General features: G+C 40.3%; 1 non-coding gene across 1 annotated transcript; it reads right to left on the bottom strand.

Annotated features, from left to right (window-relative positions):
- Positions 1 to 10,047: 10,047 nt before the first annotated feature.
- Trnak-cuu (transfer RNA lysine (anticodon CUU)) lies at positions 10,048 to 10,120 on the bottom strand. The gene has a single exon. It is a non-coding gene; the product is annotated as a tRNA-Lys (tRNA).
- Positions 10,121 to 23,481: the final 13,361 nt, after the last annotated feature.

The raw sequence follows: 23,481 nt of genomic DNA on the forward strand, positions 1-23,481 counted from the left end.
AAATAGGTCTACTGTGGTGGTTTGAACATGATTGGACCATGGCACGTGTCCCTATTAGGAAGTGTGGTTTTGTTGGTGTATGTGTGGCCTTGTTGGAGGACTATGTTACCATGGGCTTTGATGTCCTAAGATTGATCTCCTCTGAAGATAGAATTGAGACCCTCATCCTCACATGCCAATCTTCTCCTGCTGCTGCCTTTGGATCAAGATGTAGAATTCTCAGCTCTTCCTGCACCATGTCTGCCTGCAACTGCCATACTTCCCACTATGATGATAGTAGACTAAACCTCTGAAAACAATACAAAATGTTATCCTTTATAATTGTTGCCTTGGCTATGTTGTTTCTTTACAATGATGAAAATCTAAGAGAGCTATTTGGCTTACTCAGACAAGATAACTTTTGTTTTCTATGCCTGATGTAGCTGGTGATTGTGTCTCATCCCATTGGTTAAAGCTCCACTTTACATTCTACTACAGTTAGCTCATTGAGATAAACTAGAAGAGAGACTATCTAGTTAGGGTTTCTGATGTTGTAAAGAGATTCCATGACCAAGGCAATTCTTAATTGAGGATGGCTTCCAGGTTCAGAGTTTCAGTACATTATCATACAGTGGGAGCATGGGAGCATGCAGGCAGGTATGGTGCTGGAGGAGCTGAGAGTTCTTATTGACCTGAAGGCTGCTAGAAGACTGGCAGATGGGAGGAGAGTTTCAAAGCCCACCAAAGTTGACACACTTCCTAAAACAAGGCTATATCTACTGCAAAGAGACCACATAACTCCTAATAGTGGTATTCTCTGGGCCAAATATATTCAAACCATCACAGGGACATTAAGGAAATATGGAAATTTTGGGGTTAAATATCTTTGATACAAAAAACATAATTTCTTTCAGGCAATCTTAAGAGTCCTATCTCCAAAACAATACTAGATTTCATCAAGTTCACAATTGATGTGAAGAGTCATAAGATAAAAACTGTAGTTTGGTCCTTGGTCTACTTGGTAGAGAACCCAGGATAGCACAATATCCTACCCTCTCATCCAGAATGCTTGGTTCAAGATTTTGCATGTGCCCAAAAGGGGAAGATGGCTGCCTTACCTCGGTTAACAAATCTTCATGATAGAGAAAATATGTACATGTGCTGTCATTGTTAGCCTGGGAGGGTGCAGATTTAGAGCTATACAGATCTATGTTATATGGTAAGAGGAAAGTAAATGATGATGTTGAATAGAGGCTATTCATGTGAAGTTATCTTTGGCCTTCTTAGCAAATTGCTATGGTGACCTGTTTGGTACAGGGCATGAGGGGAATAAAGGGAGAGGGAGAAAACCAACATTCCCCAGCATTCTGGTGCTCTGGGTGGGCAGACAAGGGAGACTGCCTCAAATTTTTCACCTTGCCCCCGGTGGGTTTCTGGTTGTAGGAAGTCACTGAATCCCAGCTTGCTGTGAGTGGACAAGGGGCAGCCTTATATAACAGGTTCTCAGTCTTCGGCATCTCAGACACCGCTGGACACCATGGAAGTGCTAAGAACAATATGGGGGCATTGGAGGTGGCTTGGTCATCTCTGGGGCTGAAGGGATGAGATGGCAGGGAAAGAGGGGTAGCTGGGTGGTCCCCACACGATTGAGAGTCCTTGGTCCAGTCCATGGCGGGAGTGCAGGAAGACCTTCTGGTGGGAGGTTAGACACATGGGAAAGCCTATCCCATTATTCAAGAATGGAATAAAGTAAAGAGAAATGAAAGAGAAGAAGCACACAGAAAGCAAGTAGCAGCCTGAAACAGGATTCTTCTGGATTCTATCCACATCCAAAGCTGAACCTGTACTTCTGCTCTCTCTACCCAAATTCCACCAGAGAGAGCTGGTCCTCTAAGAGTGCTGACATACCTGTGAGCACAAGTGAGACCACCACTTCTGCTCAAATGCCCAAGGGGGACACCCCCCCCCCACCCAGAGCCAACAGGACACAGCAACCAAGGAAGAGGCAGGGACTCTTATATCTGCATCCAGAGGTGAACCAGTGCCGCAGGTTTCTTTACTCAAATCCTAATGGGAGAGAGCTTGTCTCCCAGGAGTGCTACACCTGTGAGCACAGGTAAGATCACCACTTCTCCTCCTAAGGACCCACCTGGAGCCCTTAAGATAGAGGAACTGGGGAGCAGCCTGGAACAGGATCTTTCTAGCTTCCATCTCCACCAGAAGATGAACCTGTGCCACATCTCCCCATACCCGAATCCCACTGGGAAATAGCTTACATGAGGGAGAAGCCACAGTCAGAGACAGCAAGTCTAGCTAACATAAGAGATAACAAGATGTTGAGAGGCAGGGGCAAGAACATAAGCAAAGGAGGCTAAGGCTACTTGGCATCATCAGAACCCACTTATCCCACCACAGCAAAACCTGGAAAACCAAACACACATTTAAAAGCCCTTAAAGAGGAAACACAAAAATCCCTTATAGAATTGCATGAAAAAAAAAAAAAAACAATCAAACAGGTGAAGGAATTGAACAAAACCATCCAGGATTTAAAAATGGAAATAGAAACAATAAAGAAATCAGAAAGGGAGATAAACCTGGAGATATAAATCTTAAGAAAGAGATCAAAAGTCATAGATGCAAGCATCACCAACAGAATACAAGTGATAGAAGAGAGAATCTCAGGTCTAGAGTATACCATATAAACAGTGAGAGAAAATGCAAAATGCAAAGATCTCCTAACACAATGTATCCAGGAAATAGTGGACACAATGAAAAGACCAAACCTATGGATAATAGTTATAGAAGAGAGTGAAGATTCCCAATTTACAGGGCCAGAAAATATCTTCAAACAAATTATAGAAGAAAACTTCCCTAACCTAAAGAAAGAGATGACCATAAACAAGTAAGAAGCCAACAGAACTTCAATAGATTGGACCAAAGAAGAAATCCCTCCTGTCACCATCTGTATAAAACTAAGAATATTGAAAGGAGTAAGTGAAAAAGGTCAAGGAACATATAAAGGCAGACCTATCAAAATTACATCAGACTTCTCAACAGAGACGATGAAAGCTAGAAGATCCTTGGGATGTGTTCTGGCTGGCTTTGGGTGTCACCCTGACACTGGCTGGAGTTATCACACAGAAAGCAGCTTCAGTTGAGGAGATGCCTCCACGAGATTCAGGTGTAAGACAGTTTCTCAATTAGTGATCAAGGGGGATAGGCCCCCTCTGGGTGGGACCATCTCTGGGCTGGTAGTCATGGAGAGCAGGCTGAGCAACCAAGGGAAGCAAGTCATTAAAGAACATCTCTCCATGGCCTCTGCATCAGCTCCTGCTTTCTGACCTGCTTGAGTTCCCGTCCTGATTTCCTTCTCCAATGAACAGCAGTGTGGAAGTATAAGCCAAATAAACCCTCCCCCCCCCAACTGCTTCGTGGTCATAAAGTTTGTGCAGGAATAGAAACCCTGATTAAGATAGGATGTCATATAGAACCTCAGAGAACACAAATGCCAGCCCAGCAAAACTCTCAATTACCATAGATGGAGAAACCAAGATATTCTTTAACAAAACCAAATTTACACAATGTCTTTCTTCAAATGCAGCCCAACAAAGGATAATAGATGGAAAATGTCAACACAAGGACGGAAACTATACCCTAGAAAAAGTAAGAAAGTAATCTTCTTTCAACAAACCCAAAAGAAGCTAGGCACACAAACATTAAAATCACATAAAAAATAGCAAGACCATGTTAGAAGTTATGGAACAAATGGATTTAACAGATATCTACAGAACATTTCACCCTAAATCAAAAGAATATACCTTCTTCTCATCATCTTATGGTATCTTCTCCTAAATTAATCAGATAAGAGAAGATTAGAAATAATCCCATGCATTCTATCAGATCACCATGGACTAAGGCTAGACTTCAATAAAAACAAAAACAACAGACCTCACATACCCATGGAAACTGAACAACTCTCTACTTAATGATAATTTGGTCAAGGAAGAAATAAAGAAATTAAGGACTTTCTAGAATTTAATGAAAATGAAGGCATAGCATACCCAAACTTATGGGACACAATGAAAGCAGTGCGAAGAATAAAATTTGTAGCACTGAAATACCTTCATAAAGAAATTGAAGGGGCTGGAGAGATATCTCAATGGTTAAGAGCACTGACTGCTCTTCCATAGGTCCTGCGTTCAAATCCCAGCAAGCACATGGTGGCTTACAACTATCTGTAATGAAATCTGATGTCCTCTTGTGGGGTGTCTGAAGAAATCTACATTGTACTTCCATAAATAAATAAATTTTAAAAAGGAAAGGAAGGAAGGAAGGAAGGAAGGAAGGAAGGAAGGAAGGAAGGAAGGAAGGAAGGAAGAAGTAGAAGAGATCCTACATTAGCAATTTAACAGCATATCTGAAAGCTCTAGAACAGAAACAAGCAAACACACCCAAGAGGAGTTCACGGCAGGAAATATTCAAACTCAGAGCTGACATCAACCAATTAGAAAAATGGAGAACTATAGAAAACTAAGAGATGGTTCTTTGAAAAAAATCAACAAGATAAATAAACCCTTACCCAAACTAACTAAAGGACAAAGTGACAGAAACCAAATGAACAAGATCAGAAATGAAAAGGGAAACGTAACAACAGAAACTGAGGAATTTCAAAAAATCATGAGATCCTACTACAAAAGCCTATACTCAAAAAAAGTTGAAAATCTGAATGAAATGGATAATTTTTACACTAATACCAGGTACCATCATCAAATCAGGATCAGATAAACCACCTAAACAGTCCCATAACACCTAAAGAAATAGAAGCAGTCCTTAAAATTCTCCCAACCAAAAATATTTCAGGGCCAGAATATTTTAGTGCAGAATTCTATCAAACCACCAAAGAACACCTAATACCAATAATTCTCAACATATTCCATAAAATAGAAACAGAAGTCTTACTACTTGTAGTGGTTATTCCTGGTCGTCAACTTGACTATATTTGGAATGAACTACAATCCAGAATTGGAACGCTCACCAGTGACCCTAATCTGGAGGCTTGGAGATAGAAGTTTCTGATCTGGATCTTGGTATGGAGAACTTGAGGCATAGTGGCTATGGATTCCAGAAGATTAAATGTCTGAGTACAAGGTCATCCAGGATTAAAATTGTGGTGGAACACACCTTTAATCTGGGCTACACCTTTCATCTGAGATTAAGGGTGTGGTGGAACATATCTTTAATCTGGCTAAATCATCTGATAGAGACAATATAAGGGAGTCTTGTTCTTGCTCCTTAGCCTGCTTGCTGTGTGAGACTGAGTAACTGCTAGATCCTTGGACTTCCATTCACAGCTGCAACTGAACCATTGTTGGGAATTGGGCTGCCAACTGTAAATCATCAATAAATTCTTTTACTATATAGAGAGTATCCAAAAGTTCTGTGACTCTAGAGAATCCCGAATAATACACTACCTAATTCATTCTATGAAGCCACAGTTAGTCTGACACCTAAGCCAGAAAAAGACCAAACAAAGAAAGAAAACTACAGGCCAATGTTGCTTATGAAATTGATGTAAAAAAAAAAACTCAATAAAATTCTTGCAAAACAAATTCAAGAACACATCAAAATGATCATCACCATGATCAAATTGACTTCATCCTAGGAATACAGGGATGGCTCAAATATATGGAAATCTATCAAGGTAATACACTATATAAATAAATGCAAATAAAAAACATCACATGATCATCTCATTAGGTGCTGAAAAAGCCTTCAATAAAATACAATAGCCCTTCATATTAAAATTGTTGAGAAGATCAGAAATTCAAGGCATATAACTAAACATAATAAAAGCAATATACAACAAACCAACAGACAACATAAAATTAAATGGAGAAAAACTTGAAGCAATCCCATTAAAATCAGGGACTCAGCAAGTCTGTCATTCTCTCACTATCTCTTCAATTTATTACCTGAAGTCTTAGCCAGGGCAATTACACAACAAAAAGAGGTCAAAGGGATACAAATTGGAAATGAAGAGGTCAAGGTATTACTCTTTGCAAATGATATGAGAGTATACATAAGTGATCCCATAATTCTACCAGAGAACTTCTAAACCTGATAAACAACTTCAGTGAAGTGTCTGGATATAAAATTAACTCAAACAAATCAGTAGCCTTTCTCTACACAAAGGATAAATTGACTGAGAAAGAAAAAAAAAATAGGAAAAAACACCCCTCAAAATAGTCACAAAAAATATAAAGTATCTTGGGGTAACTCTAACCAAGCAAGTGAAAAATCTGTATGACAATAACTTCAAATCTCTGAAGAAAGAAATCAAAGAAAATGGAAAAATCTCCCAAGCTCATGGATCAGTAGAATTAATATAGTAAAAATGGCCATCTTGCTAAAAGCAATCTAGAGATTCCATGCAATACCCATCAAATTTCAAAATCAACTCTTCAGAGATAGAAAGAGCAATTCACAATTTCAACTGGAATGTAAAAAAACAAAAACAAAAACAAAACAAACAAACAAAAACAACAACAACAAAAACAGGATAGCAAAAACAATTCTCAATTTGCTGTTAGAACTTCTGGGGGAATCACCATCCCTGACCTCAAGCTATACTACAGAGCAATAGTGATTTAAAAAAAAAAAAAAAAGAAAAGAAAAAGAAAAAAGAATGAATGATATTGGTACAGAGACTGACAGGTAGACCAATGGAATAGAATTGAAGACCCAGAAATAAACGTACATACCTAAGGTCACTTGAACTTTGACAAAGAAGCCAAATTATACACTTTAAAAAAGACAGGATTTTCAACAAATTCTAACTTGCAGTCTAAATGTTGAAGAATTCAAAGTGATCCAATACTATTTCCTTGTACAAAGCTCAAGTCCAAGTGGATCAAGGACCTCCACATAAAACCAGGGAAACTGAGTCTAATAGAAGAGAAAATAGGAAAGGACCTTGAACACATTGGCACAGGGGAAATTTTCCTGAACCGAACACCAATGGCTCAGGCTCTAATATCTAAAATTAACAAATGGGAACTCATATAACTGAAAAGTTTCTGTAAGTCAAAGAACACTGTCAATAGGACAAAACACCAAGCTACGAATTGGGAAATGATCTTTACTGATACTACATCTGATAGAGAGCTATTATCCAAAATTTACAAAGAACTTAAGAAGTTAAACTCCATAAAACCAAATAACCCAAATTAAAACTGGGGAAAAGTGCTAAACAGAGAATTCTCAACTGAGGGATCCTGAGTGGCTGAGAAACACGTAAAGAAATTTCAACTACCTTAGTCATAAGGAAAATACAAATAAAAATGACCCTGGGATTTCACCTTATACCAGTCAGAATGGCTAAGATCAAAACTTAGGTGACAATAGATACTGGTGAAGATGGGGAGAAAAAGGAACATTTCTAAATTGCTAGTGGGATTGCAAGCTAGTACAACCACTTTGTAAATCAATCTGGAGATTACTCATAAGTTTGGGATAAGCTCAACCTGAAGACCCAGGTATACCACTCCTGGACATATACTCAAAAGATGCTACAACACATAACAAAGACACATTATTCACTGGGTTCACTGAACCCTAATTTATAATAGCCAGAAGCTGGAAACAACCCAGATGTCCCTCGATATAAGAATGGATGTAGAAAATGTAGTACATTTACACAATGGAATACTACACAGCTATTAAAAAATGAATACTTCATGAACTTTGTAGGGAAATGGATGGAACTAGAAAATATCATCTTGAGTGAGGTAACCCAAACCCAAAAGGACATGCATGGTATGTACTCACTGATAAGTGGATTTTAGCCCAAAAGCTCAGAATAACCATGATACAACTCAAAAATCATATGAAGTTTATCAAGAAGGGAGACCAAAGTGTGGGTGCTTCAAACCTACATAGAAGGGGTAACAAAATATTCATGGCAGACAGAGGAAGGGGGGATCTGGGTCGGAAGGGGAAAGGGAGGGGCAGAAAGAAAGAAGGACAGGATCAGGTATGTGAAGAGACAGGAGAGACATCTAGAGGGCCAGGAGAATGAACAGAAATAAGTAGCAGTGGGTGTGGGGAATATGGAGAAGTACTAGAAATTCCCAGATGCCATGAATTCAAAAGGTTCTCAGGACTCAATAGGGATAACAATAGCTGAAATACAGGGGAGATGGAACCTGAAAAGACTAAATCCAGTAGATGAATGTGGCACTCAGTTGAGGGATGGGGGGCACCCACCCATCTAAAAAAAAATTAACGAGAATTGTCTCTGTCTGAAGGAAATTTAGGGACAAAAATGGAGCAGAGGCTGAAGGAAAGGCCATCCAGAGACTATGCCACTGTATTCTATGCACAGACTCCAAACCCCAACACTACTGCTGATGCCAAGGTGTCCTTACAGACAGGAGACTTGTATGGCTGTCCTCTGAGAGCCTCTGTCAGGAACTGACTAAGACAGATGGGGAAACTCACAGAAACCATTGGACTGAGTGCAGGGACACCAATGGAAGAGTTAGGGGAAAGGCTGAAGGACCTGAAGGGTTTTGCAAGCCCACAGGAAGAACAACAGTAACAGTTAACCAGACTCCTCAGAGCTCCCAGGGACTAAACTACTAACGAAAGAGTATACATGGGTTGGTTCATGGCTCCCAATACTTACGTAGGAGAAAACTACCTCATCTGGCGTCAGTGCGAGGGGTGGCACTTGGTCCTGTGGAGGCTTGATGCCCCAGAGAAGGGGGATACTAGAGGGATTAGGTATGAGTGGCTGGCTGGGGAGGGGGCAAAGGGGGGTCCTCAGGGAGCAGAGAGCAGGAAGGGCAATAACACATGAAATGTAAAAAAATTAAAATAAAATATTTAATCCATTTTTAAAGGGGGAGGGGTTGAGGTCATCCTTGGCTGTTTATTGGATTTGAAGCCTGCCTGGGAAAATGGCAGGAGATGGGGAGAGGGAGAGAAAGAGCAAGGGGAAAAAAACATCAAGTCCATCTTGAGCTGTGTACCAAGACGCTGTCTAGAACAGAATAGATTAAGAAAATAGAACAGAGGCTGTTGACTCCAGCATAGACCCTATTGCTGCCTTTTATCTCCTCTCCCTTCCTCCTCCAGATTGCCGATTCTGTGGTTTAAAGCCAGCTGATACTCTAGCCAGAGCAAAAACACCTGCAGCAGTTCTCTTAAGGGTAATTCTCCCCAACCCATACCAATAGCCACTCTGCACTCTTCAGTGCAAGGGAAGGAACGAGCAGAGGTATAAGAGGAGAAGGTGGAAGGAAATAGAAAAATATGGAAGTACAAAGGAAAGAAAAGGGAGTTACAATATATCTTATCAAAGACGCAGTGAGTGACCAATCAGTTTTCCACAGTATATGGAAATAAAACTAGCTTTAATAAAATAATTATTTGGTGTCAATTTATTGATTTCCTTAGTACTTTACCAAAACATTGCTTTCACTCCATTTGCAGAGCAAAACTTCACTTGCTACCTGACCATCGCGGCCTAAAGAGCTGGCTGAGGCAGTGGCCCATTGCCGTTTTCATTTGTTTAGTCTTACCTTCTAAGCAGCCAAGTTCGACTTTTAATTCTCACGGTTTGGTTGATCAAAAGAAGAGGACTTGAAATTAGATTTGAAATTAGAACCTCTCAGACCTTAAGCGAGAATCATACCCCTAGACCAACAAGCCTTAAAGAGAAGCTCCAGCTACTCTTTCTAAGAGGGATATAGTGGAGTCCTGTGGTTGAATTCAGTAAACACAGAAAGAGTTGAATTTCAGATCTACCTGAAAAGGGCGATGCAAGACTACCCACTGCCCTACTTTATATAGAATGTCAAAAATAGAGTAGACTCTGTAACACTTCCACCCATTGTAATCTAGTCCACCCAGTGCTGTTTCAGGCAGAGCCAAAGACCCACAAACTGCTCACTGCCTCCAATTCTGACCTAATGTCAGAGATAACGAATGTAGAACCCCAACAATGGGGCACTACACAGAAATGCCAGCGTTGCCTCCAGTTGAGACCCAACTAAAGTAACATCTTGCCCAACATGGGGCTCAAACCCACGACCCTGAGATTAAGAGTCTCATGCTCTACCGACTGAGCTAGCTGGGCAACTGCTCTCTAGTTTTGAAGTTTACTAATTGTGACCAGAAGGTATTGAACTGACAAAGTAAATAAAGCCATTTCAGATTGAGGGCAGCTTCTTAAACAAGAAGTTTCACCTCCACACATCAGAGACACGTCCAGGACACTGAACTACACAATTTAAGGATGAACTGCATGCTTGTTCTCCTTTTCCTATTCCCAGCTAAAAGTTGAACCTCTAGTCCCTGCCCCCTAACCACTGGGTAAGCATCACAAGCCAGGCCTTGGCTACCACTTGCTCCAATCCCATATCATAGAAATGCAATGCATACAGGCACCGCCATGGCTGGCCCTGGAGGAGCATGGTCCAACCTGTGTCCATACATACACCAGGTCTTTGTGCGTCTAATCAGTATTTGCTTACTAAACTGTATGTTTGCCTGAACAGACGTCTCTATTGTCCTTTGTTTTCCCAAAACTGAACTTAATCTAAATGTAATAGATATCTCACGTGAGTCTGGTGCCCTGACTTTGTTGTTAACAGACATAGCCTCTCAGGTGCCCAGGTGGCACAGGGTCTGGGAGCTGGCTTAGGGTGGCCATAGGGGCAAACAAGTCAGTCAAAGGACTCCAAATCATGCTCAAAATGTGGGTCAGTAGGGTTAAGTTTGGGATCCTAATCAGGATTACTACAAAGTCAGGGGTACGGATATGAGTGAAAGGAGGCACTGCCAATGTCCTTTCCACACCCACCCTCGGGGCTTCTCCTAGTTCCTTTTCTGTCAGAGTGCCAGGAATCTGGTTCTTACCCATGCCTCCGGTAGGAGACCTAACACACTGCACAGAAAATACCAGATGCTTCCATTGAAGTGCCCAGAACACACAGAAATGGCTGTTTGCCTTCAGGTGTATCCTATTCTCTAGTCCTATTTCCAACCTAAGGGCTGGGCTGAGCTGCCTCATTATGTAACTGCAAACATTGCTAATTGTGGAAGGAAGAGGCACAAAAGAGTCAGCATAGGAAGGACCCGGTTGTCACCTCCCTGACTCTACCCACACATACAGGGCTTGATGTCTGACTTTACACAGGTTGGACCAACTCCACCACCATGCCACATTGTAGCCTCATCTACTTTTAAATGTTCAATCACTGTATGATTTTATATGAAGAAATACTTGGTTTGTCTTTTCCATTTGTAAGACTAACAGACCTTTTTCTATCTAAAGAATATGCTCATTACTGTTCTTTAGATACAGTAAATATAACTGTTGCTCATAGACCTTGTTTTCTTGGTATTTTTAAGGGTAAATGGCAGAGTTTATTTAAAAAATATTTCACATTTATTTATTTGTGTGAATGATGAAGCTCAGGTTTTCAAACTTGTCAGGAGGTATGTTTACCTTCCCTCTCTCTCACCCCTTCTCTATCTTCTCTCTCAATTATCTATTTTATTTTTAGTGTAAGGGTGTTTTGCATGTGTATGCTGTGCCCACAGAAGCCAGAACAGAGTATTAGATCCTCTGGAACTGGAGATGGGACACCATATATATACTGGTATTGAGCCCAGGTTCTCTGGAAGAGGAGCCAATGCGCTAAATTGTTGAGCCCTTTCGGTAGCCCCATCTTTCAATTTTTTATGAGTATATGTGGGGCTGTGTTTATATACATCATTTGCAGACAAGAAGAGGGATTTAGATTCTCCAGAATCTGACACACTTTTCTGGAGTGTCTGAAGACAGCTACAGTGTACTTAAATATAATAAATAAATAAATCTTAAAAAAAGACAAGGTCTGCCATTTGCCTGTTCATAGGGGAAACTGGAAGAGACCCCAGTCTAACCTAAAAAGGGTTCTTCCCTCTGGATGGTAGCTCACAGTTTAATCCCAGCAAGACAGGCAAATCACTGAGATTAAGGACAGCCTGGTTCAGGACACCCAAGGCTAGGGAAGTAAAGGGGCTATGTAGAGAAAACAAACCAACCAAACAACAACAAAGAAAATGAAGTGAAAGTGTAGCTTGCGGTAGTGTACCAACAAGAGAAGGCCATCTGTTACCACTTACAAACACCAGTAGCCTTGCACCCTTCTGCCCAGGTTCTTGCCTTCCTTTCTAGGAAAACTAGGGATTCCAGGGGGTGGGGGAGTGCAGATTCACTTTTTAATAATGAAGAGTTGGGCTTTTATGTCTATAAGAAGCACTTTTCAGTGCCCTTAACTACCACTGAAAGTTCAGGTCTGTGACTCAATTGTAACAAGCAACAGTGCAAAGAACCTGCAGCCTTTGAAAACAACTTTTTTTTTTTTTAAAGCAGGTGACACAACTCAGCTGTAGAACCCCTCAGGTTCAGCCCTAATACTTGTTAGGGAAACAGCCTCAGTGTCCTGAGGTCTCCTGGGTGAACTGCTGCAAGCTCTGAGTATCTTCTAAAGAAAGAAAAGATATGATCTGGTTTCTTAATTTATTTAGTTCATTATTTTTATTTGTTGTTTTGTTATGTTTTGTTTTAGATAAGGCCTCAGTCTGTAGCTCTGTCTGACCTAGGACTCACTACATGTCTTAGTTAGGGTTTTACAGCTGAGAATACACACCATGACCAAGGGAAGACTTACAAAACCCAACATTCTGTGGTGGCACACGCCTTTAATAGTCAGCACTCGGCAGGCAGAGGAAGGGAGGTTTCTGAGTTCTAGGCCAGCCTGGTCTAGAGAATGAGTTCTAGGACATCCAGGGCTATAGAGAAAAATCCTGTCTTGAGAAAGAAGGAGAGAAAGTAAGGAAAGAAAGGAAGGAAGGAAAGAGAGGGAGGGAAGGGAGAGAGGGATGGAAGAAGGAAAGAGGGAAGGAAAGATGGGAAGGAAGGGAACGGGGGGGGATGAAGGGGAGGGCCGAAGGAGGGAAGGAATGTGGGGAGGGGAAAAAGGGAAGGAAAGGAAGGAGGGGAAGAGAAGTAGGGAGTAGGCTGAATGGCATGTGCCACAAAATTTTGACATAAGATAGAACTGTTACCCATGCCTTAAGAAAGAACTATCCATTGATACATTGTCATTGGCTCTTTAAAATTAATAGAAAGAACACTGAAAGCAAATCTTTCACAATACTGAGGATGCAAAGGAATAGGAAAAAAAAATCTTTCAAATCTACTATTATTTTATACTATCCTTTATGAATGTCTCCACTTGCTTGATTTTTCAAGATATCAAAACACTGGCTACAGCACACAATTCAATTATCTGTGCCAAAACAGGAGAAAACTCAAAAGAATAAACATGTTATCCAATCACATATACTTCTCCCCCATAGAAATGTTGTTTACAGTAGACGTAGTCTTTTTGGGATGCACGCATAAATTTACAGGAAATACAAAATCATGAATAGAAGAAATTATTAACCACTTATCTTTTGTATAATGATTATCAATTTTACCTATTGAATAGACCAAATATGAATATTCTGCAATAACCAATTTAATTGCTGTTTGAGACAAGAAATATACATCTCATCAAGTTTTTAAGACTTTTTAAAATATTTTCATTATTTTATCTTACAATTCTTGATTAACAGCACAACAGCTTCATAATATGATATTAAAACTTTACTTGGAGATGAGGAAAGATGATTCTACATTAATGTTCTCTATTTCCAAAAATTGTTCTTTGCACATTGAGTAACAATAACTAAAATAAGCAGCTAATGATTTATTACCATTGATTAAAATTGAAACAATTGATTACAGAAGCTTCCTCTACTCTATATGGAGTAGGCACGCCAGATTGCAATGCTTTTAGAAGTTCCACAGCCTCGTTGACAGTTCTTTTTTATTTTATTTTATTTTATTTTATTTTTTTAATTAGGTATTTTTTAATTTACATTTCAAATGCTATCCCAATTGTACACCAGACCCTCCCCCCCACACTCCCCTAACCACCCACTCCCACTTTCTGGCCCTTGCATTCCCCTTTCTGAGGCATAAAGAGTTTGCAAGACCAAGGGGCCTCTCTTTCCAATGATGGCCGACTATTCCATCTTCTGATTCTTATGCAGCTAGAGACACCAGCTCCAGGGGTACTGGTTAGTTCATATTGTTGATCCACCTATAAGGTTGCAGACGCCTTAAGCTTCTTGGGTACTTTTTCTAGCTATTTCATTGAGGGCACTGTGTTCATGCAATAGCTGACTGTGAGCATGCACTTCTATGTTTGCCAGGCACCAGCATAGCCTCACATGAGACATCTATATCAGGGTCCTTTCAGCAAAATATTACTGGTGTATGCAATGGTGTCAGCTTTTTGAGGCTGCTTATGGGATGGATCACCGGGTATGGCAGTCTCTAGATGGTCCATCCTATTGTCTCAGCTCCAAACTTTCTCTCTGTAACTCCTTCCATGTGTGTTTCGGTCCCAATTATAAGAAGTAGCAAAGTGTCTTAGATCTTCTTGAGTTTAACGATCTTGGTTCCAGGATCCCTCAGAATCTAGTCATCGACATTTCATATATTTTAAATTTAAACTTAATTTTGAGCAACACCTAGATAGATCTGTAATAATTTTGTTTTGGCATAAAAATAGTCAATGGAACACTGGCAACTTTAATCAAAAATTTTAAGTTTCTTTTGCAATATTAAAATATATCCATAACTTTTGGAAAGCAAAACCCAATTTTAAACCATCTATTCTCTTTAAAATCAATACCAAAATCATCACTTTTATGTTATGATGTTTGCCTGCCAGTTCTTATATATGAATGCATGACAGTGCAGCTTTTAATACCTCATTAAGAAAATAGTGTTTTAAGCAGGGCAGTGGTGGTGCATACCTTTAATCCCAGCTCTCAAGAGACAGAGACCGGCAGATTTCTGAGTTTGAGGCCAGCCTGGTCTAGAGAGTGAGTTCCAGGACAGCCAGGGCTATACATAGAAACCCTGTCTGAAAAAAAAAAATATATATCGTTTTAACTCTTATTTTTTATAAGTCTAGTTTCTGGAATAATAATTACACAAAATATTATCCAAATTTAGAAGTATCTTTAAAGACCTGTTTTGCTGGGCTGGTTCATGCCACGTGTTGTTTAGAATGACTCTAACCCTTAGTTACCAATTATGACTTAATGTTCAGTTAAAAGTAAAAAGCTATTGGCCCCTTTAAGAGCTGCTTGTGTAGATAATCAGCCTCTAGCAGGGCTTTCCCAGTGGTACTTGACTTCCAGCCCTGGTGCAGCGTAACTTATCATTTTCTGCTGTACATATTGGGACTGCCTTTTAAACAGGTTAAACTAAATCAAAGGATGGACAGCCAGCAGATAAATTTTTAACCATTTTTTCAACATGAAACACAGAACAACAATCATTCAAACAACAAAACAAAAACAAACATAAATTGACAGACATTTGGACCAATTGGTGCACCAAGGACAGATAATAGACAGAGAATAGAACTTGATATCTCAAAGCGACCCAGATATCCTAACCAGTACTGAGAATATCTCAATAGGATCCTGAGAAGAAGCAGGGCTTCTTCCAATTTCCTCCTGTCCCTAGAAGAGTTCTGAAATAGCTTATTTCCATTTTTCTTCTCTTTTGCTAAAAGGTCCCAAACAGGGGACAACTGCTTTTCTGAAACCTATTCTACCTATCTTTCTCTCTCTCCTGTTTAAAGTCTTTATCTCCTTAGAATTCTGACAGAGAAGGGAGAGTAGGCAGAGTGGTAGCTCCTGAATAGTTGTTCCCCAGGGCCAAGATTTTCTAACTTTCCTAATTACTCCTTAACTTGTCAAATAGTTTCACTTATATATTTACCATTCCTTAAATCCATTCCTAGGATTTAAGAACAACATAAATGTCCTTGAGCTAAGAATTTTTCTAACGTCTGTTATTTTGTTTTTGTAGGTTTTTTTTTACTCTTTTTAATTTATTTTATTTTATTATATTTATTTTATTTTATTTTTACCCTATTCCTCTGATCTGGAGCAGCTCTTGGCTCTGAACAAATTTTCTTAACCTTATTCCTCTTGTCTTGAAGGATTCCTTGAGATCCCTTTAAAAACAATTCATGCTTACTTAATGCTTGTCCCATAGTCTAGCCACTCTTTCTACCTTTCTCGAATCAGTCTCACAGTGTGGATGACACTGTGGCATTCTCTGTGTGGCTCTTCACTCCCTAATGAAGCAGCAACCCTGTGCATACCTTCACTCACCACCTGACAAGTGAAAGTCCAGTGCAAACCCTCACTCACTATTTGACAAAGCAGTGGCCCAATGCAAAGAGTGGTCTCTCTCAGACCCCAAACCCAGAGGCACACACTGGGCACCAGTTTTTCTGGACTTGCAGGGATAATCAGTGGGGACCCAGGGCAGGAGAGAGAGAGAATGGAAGGGACAAGAGATAGAAAGAATGAGAGCAAGTCAATCATACTGATCAAGCTCTGAAAAACTTTCTTCAGGAGTGGCAATATAAGCATAACCAAGAAGAGGCTCCAAGGGAAGGGTGAAGAGCCCTGGAGCTCTCTGAAGGTCAGGTGGCAATCTTCAGCTCCTGGAACCAGCAGTCACAGTTTCCTCTTTACCCACAAATGTTCTTAATGTTATGACCAATAATGTTCTCTCAGGATTGTTTATGTAAGCTAGAATATACACACAAGACCATGGCTGAGGCCATGGCACCTGGCACCCCTGCCTTGGCAAAAAGTATTGGAGGAGGAGGATTCGAAGGTGTGCTCTCTGAGATTGTTTCTTAACAATTTCTAGGGTTACTTTTTCAGAGGGTTTGTATTAGTCAGTGATTTCATTGTTGTGAAGAGACACCATGACAAAGGCAACCCTTATAAAGGGGAGCATTTAATTTGGATTGGCTTATAGATTCCCAGGTTTAATCCATTATCATCAAGGTGGGAGCATCGCAGCACCCAAGCAGACATAGTATGCGAAAGCTGAGAGCTCTACATTTTCATCCAAAGGAAGCCAGGAACAGACTGTGTCTTCCGCACTGGTGGAGCTTCAAAGCCCTGACAATGACACACTTCATCCAACAAGGACACACCTACTCCATAAGTAGTAGTGCTACCCCCTGGGTAAGAATATTCAAACCACCAAAGTGGGAGAACAATAAAATATCACTAAGGACCTGTTACAGAAAAAAAATTTCTAGTCAAGGGAGTAGAATCTCAAACCAGAATGGAAACCTCCCATTATTGTTGGACCAGGTCAGTTGCTTGGTTGAGGGACCAACCATAAATGAGCTCACTTTAAATCATACTTTTGTTGTCACTTGTCATAACAATAATTCATTGTCAGTAGAGACTTCAAATGCTCAACCTATGGCATCTAATGTTTAAAAAAATATAATAATGAAGATTGTGAGAAATAAGTTTTTCTCTTGAAGTTCTCTAAGGTGAAAAGGGCCTGTATACCTTGAGCCTTTCCTATACGCCCCCACCGTGCATTCCTCTAGACATTTGCATCAGTTTCTGAAGTCAAGATCCCACCAATCGATGAGATGCCACCATCATCACCTTGATCCGAATAGAGACAGGCCATCTCTGATAACCAGGCTGGTTAGCCCAGGTGGGGTTCGGACGACACCCCTTTTTATAACTGCCTCACATATCTAAATTCATCTTGTTCATGTTCCCTTAGTCTACACTATGATTATTCCTTTCCCAACACAACTGTGGAGGATTAGGATCTTGATTAGGATAACAGAGAAAGGAAATCTTACATACTATGGGTGCTTCCATTTTCTTTTTGTTTTGTTTTGTTTTGTGTTGTGTTGTTTTGCTTTGTTTTGTGTTGTTTTTTTTTGTTTTGTTTTGTTTTGTTTTTCAAGAGAGGGTTTCTCTGTGTAGTCCTGGAACTCACTCTCTAGACCAGGCTGGCCTCGAACTCAGAAATTTGACTGCCTCTGCCTCCCAAGTGCTGAGATTAAAGGTGTGCTCCACCATGCCTGGCTACCATTATCTGTGCTAGGATACTGGACTGTGAAAGAAGGAAAAGGAGCAGGAATGGCAGCACGCCTTTAGTCCTAGCATTCAGGAGACACATGTAAATGGATCTCTTCTCATTCAAGACTATCCTGCTCTACATAGCAAGTGCCTGTATGGACAGTTCTATACAGAGAAACCTTGTGTGATGCCTGTACTTGACTTTATCTACAATGAACTGCAATCCAAAAATGGAAGGCACACCTGTGACCCAGACCTTGAGGCTGGAAGTCACAAATTTTTGCTCCAGATCGGGAGGTGGGATGACACATGCTTTTAACCCAGATCAGCATGCACCATTGACCCATATCTTGAAGCACACCTTTAATGTAGGCCATACTTTCTGCTGGATATCTACATAAGGACAATGGAAGAAGGAAGGGTTCATTCATTCATTCATCTTTGCATTTATTTGACAACATGTGTATTGGAATCTACTTCTTCATGATTCTATCTTATACAGAAAGCCAACTAAAATACCCAGCCTTGTAGGACTCAACAACTGCTATATTATTGGACTTTCCCTTCACAGCTGACCATTACTGAGTTAGTTGGACTGCAGCTTATAAGTTATCCTGATAATTTCCCTTATATAGAGAGAGCTTAAATGCACCTCAGTGTCCACAAATTAAAGGTTAAAACCCTAGCAAGGCTGGAAAACAGTAGAACTTTTAAGAGATGGATATGGTGTCAGAGTTAGGTCACTAGAAGCATTCTCCTGAAAGGCTAGTGAAACCCCAGCTCATTCCTCCCTACCTTTGTTTGCTTCTCAACAATATAGTATTTTCCATCACCAATTATCCCTGCACTGGAAACTGCAAAGCTATATGCTAAATAAGCCATTCCCTGTTAATTATGTCAAGACTTTCTGTGACAATGGACAGCTGACAAACACACACATCAGAACCCAGGAATAATATCATCACCCCCAACAAATGGTGAACTCCCACTCAAGTCAAGGCAAGAGGCGCCAAGATCAAATCAGATCTCATGATCTCCTGGATCCTTCAGCACAGTTGAACAAAGGGGTTGAAGCTTAAAGTGTAGAATTAAATTAATATGTTGTTTTGGAAGCATTTATATGAAATTAGAAATTTTAAGCAATCATGTCTCAACATCAGCACCTTGAACTGCTAGATATTAATTTCTAAATACAAATCTTGGAAAACTACATCACTCAGCCATACAGGTTTCAAGAAATCCCAGGAAAGATCATCGTTAGCTTGTATGGCCCCTTGGAGAGGGTCCAAGGAAGGGAAGCTTTAGGTTGGATGGAGAAACTGCATAAGTTATGGTTTATATTATTGTGATGAAACATCACATAGTGTATTCCAAGCTATCCATGCCTATGAAGTGAGACTGTGTCTCAAAAAAAAAAAAAAGTTATGTTAGCTGCTATATTCCTAGTGATATGTATTGATGAGTGATATGTATTTACTTGCTCCTCAGAGCCTGCTCAGTTTCCTTTCTTAGAGCAGGACCACCTATTAGGAGTGGCACTGCCTAGAGTAAGCTGGGCCCTCCCACATCAATCATCAAAGAAAAAATGCTCCCACACACTTTCACACAGGCCAATTGATGGGTACATTTTCTCAGCTGACATTCCCTCTTCCAATATGACTCCAGGTTGTATCAAGGTGACAAAAGTAGCCAACACATTGACTGAGCCAAATTATACTCTAACACAGTCTGCCAATTGTAGGCAGCCGAATGCCCAAAAGATGGCACCGACCTCCGGTACACTGGCGCTGTAAACAACGCCATTGTGCAGGTGCCAGCCCAAATCTGGAGCCAGCCCCTCCCGAGCGGGTGTTACATATCAAAGTGCTGACAGACTGACGAATCCCAGGACGACAAGTAGCTCTCCCCAGTGCTGGGGTGGTTTTAAGCAGTCCTCCCGGGGTTTCCAGAGTTCCCCCGTAGCATAGAGGTGTTCCTGAAATAAAGAAAGGCTGTTGAGAAGAATCCGACCGTGTTGCCTCTTTTCTTGTTGGACAAAGTGAGCGCAACAAAGTGGTGGCCCGTATGGGGAACGAAGGATATCATGGATTCAGAACTCTTCAGCTGAGGACCGGCGGTACTGGTAAGTCTCCCAAAATTGATCCCCGGGTTAAAGGGGGATAAAAAGGAAAAGAAAAGGGAGGAAAAATAAAAGGAATCAGTGCTAAAGAAAAGGAAATAGGGAAGAAAAGAAAAAGGAAAAGAAAGGAAAGGAAAGGAAAGGAAAGGAAAGGAAAAGAAAGGAAAGGAAAGAAAAAAGAAAGGAAAGAAAAAAGAAAGGAAAGAAAAAAGAAAGGAAAGGAAAGAAAGAAGGGAAGGAAAGAAAGGATTGAGATGATAAGGTTCCCGGCTTTGGAACAAGTTAAGGTTCCCGGCTTTGGGACAAGTTAAGATTCATAAGTTATGCTTTTTCCTCCCATTGACCCTTTGTGGGTAGGTCTGATAGTTTTGGTCTTCTTTGTTCAATTATATGGACTCTGTTACTGTTTGAATTGTCAGGCAGTCAGGACAGGTCAGAAAATCCTGATAGAGCAACAAGAGAGTATGTCAAAAGAGGAAAAAGGCTTAAAAAGAAATAAGAAAAAGAAAGGAATATAAAATATAAAGATACAGAGGGTAACATAAAGATACAAAGGATAATATATAAAATGAAGAACAAAAAATTAAGTCTCGAGGACTTTTACTAAAGAGGCAGCCTTCATCAAAGGCTTAAAGATAGCTCTCAGGGAAAGAGGAGTAACTATTAGAATCAACCACTGTGCAGAATTCCCAGAAGAAGGAGAAAAAAATGAAAATAAGCTATTTCAGAGCCCTCCTTGGGACAGAAGGAAAATGGGAGACGTCCTGCTTCCTCTCTGGCTCCTATGGAGATATTTTTAGCTCTGGATAGATTATCTGTGTCCCTTTGAGACATCAAGTTCTATTCCCATCTATTGTCTGTTTTTGGTGCACCAAATTGTCTATATGTCTGTCAACTCATCTTTCTTTTTGTTCGGATGATTGAATGATTGTTGTTCTGTGTTTCATGTTGAAAAATATAAAAATCAGTCTCAGTCTACACAGCAAAAACTGATTAGTTAGCTGCACAGTGGCTGGGACTCAAGTACAGCTAAAAAAGCCCTGCTGAGGGCCGATTGCAAATGGAGCTCTTAAAGGGGCAGGCAGCCTTTTGCTTGTAACAGAAAGTTAGCTTAAAATTGGAAACTCAAGGTTGGAGTCATTCTAAACAACATGAATGAACCTAAGAAAACAGGTCATATGCAAAAGCAGTGTACAAAGGGTAGAAAGAGTAGGTTTGAAAAAAAAGTACATATCTTTACAAATAGAGGGAAAAACCTTTCAAAATATAATGGATACAGGAGCGAATAAAAGCATTCTATCCAGTAAATTATTTTCAGAAAAGCAAGGAAATGATGAAAGGAATGGGATATTTACCTGGACTAGGTATTGGAAAAATTTTACAAGGTAGAATTTCATCAGTTAAAGCCACAGAAAAAGCAGACAAGAAAGGGCTGGGTTTTTTCTAGGGGCCGCTGAGGAGCCTTTGCCCATTCCGTGGCGTACGGAGGATGCGGTGTGGGCATCCTCAGTGGCCTTTACCATCTGAGAAGTTAAAAACAGCTAAAAAAAATTAGTACAAGAACAATTAGACCTGGGACATGTGGAACCCACACAATCACCCTAGAATATCCCTATTTTGTTGTAAATAAAATGTCAGGTAAATGGAGATTGTTACATGACCTAAGAGCCATTAATGCACAAATGCAAGTTATGGGTCCTGTACAAAGAGGACTCCCCCTACTCTCGGCTCTACCTAAGGATTGAAGAATTATAGTAGTAGATATTAAATATTGTTTCTTTTCTATTCCATTAAATAAGAAAGATCAACCTAGATTTACATTTACCTTGTCTTCTATTAATCATATGGAGCCTGATAAAAGGTATCAAGGGCGGGTATTGCCCCCAAGGAATGACAAATAGCCCTACCATATGTCAGTTATACGTAAAAAAAGCTTTACAACCAGTTAGAGATGGTTTCCCCTCCTTAAAAATTTGTCACTATATGGACGATATTGTGATTTGTGGACCTGAAGAAGAAAGTATACAGCAAGCTTATGGCTTGCTTAATGAAACTTTAAAAAATAATAGCTTGATTATTACAACAGAAAAAGTACAGCAGTCTAATGTTAGTCATTTTTTAGGAGCCACAATTACTCTACAGTGTGTCACCCCACAAAAGATTATTATAAGAAAAGATCATCTAAAGACATTAAATGATTTTCAAAAATTATTAGGAGAAATAAATTGGATTAGACCTTATTTAAGGATCCCTACTTCGGAATTAAAACCTTTATTTCAAATTTTAGAAGGAGAATCACATATTACCTCATTGAGACAATTAACACCTGAGGCTTCTGATGTTCTTAGGAAGGTGGTTAGTCACTCTACTGGCCTTCCCTACAATCCACAGGGCCAAGGCATTGTGGAAAGGGCACATCGAGCCTTGAAAGAACTCTTACAAAAACAAAAAGGGGGAATTGCCGATGGCTGGCCACCCAAAGAACAATTATCTTTAGCCCTCTTTACTTTAAATTTTTTAATTCTGGATGAACATGGTCGTTCGGCGGCAGATAGGCATGCCATGACCTCGCCTATCCTTAAACAGGATGTCAAATGGAAAGATGTCCTAACTGGAAAATGGTATGGCCCAGATCCCGTAATTTCGAGATCCAGGAGAGCTGTTTGTGTTTTTCCACAAAGTCAAGAACACCCGAATTGGGTACCAGAGAGGCTGACGCGAAAATTACTCCCCCCGACAGAGATATAGATTGTAATAGTTCCGGAAGGACATGTTTGTTAGCAAAGTGTTGGCAGGGTATACTGCTGTGGTTGTGAAACTTCCCATCTTTGTGCCTATAGTAGATTTTGAAATGTTTGCCACCTATGCCCATTAGGTGCCCCTTGTATAAAGTTGTATAAGCTAGTTTCTCTCAGTCTCTTGAACAGATTCACCTCTTATCTGAGTAGGAAATTGGTTGGCTAAAGCAGAGCAGTTGTCCAGAAAGCTTCTCATGACCAAATTGCCAAACTCAACAGCACTCGACTAGACCCTGTCACCTTGGGGGACTTCACCTCCTGGATCACCAATGCCTTCTCATATTTTAAGGAGTAGGCAGAATGTTAGACTGGGGAGCAGTGGTCCTCCTGGGTTGTGTCTTTTGTGTCTGGCTATCGTATCGATTCAAACGAGAGCACGCTCAGTATAAAGAAGTGTGTACCAAGCATTGATGGCGATTAAAGAGAGCATCTCCCCTGAAGTTTAGTTCCTCTTTTGTAGAGTTCGCCCTAGGTCATTTAGCAGTTACTGTCACACAGCACTGTGAAATCCAGAGATGGGCAACATTCCTTATGCAC

This window comes from Mus caroli, unplaced genomic scaffold (assembly GCF_978045245.1).
Source record: "Mus caroli unplaced genomic scaffold, Mus_caroli_1 scaffold_3, whole genome shotgun sequence".
Taxonomy (NCBI): Eukaryota; Metazoa; Chordata; class Mammalia; order Rodentia; family Muridae; genus Mus; species Mus caroli.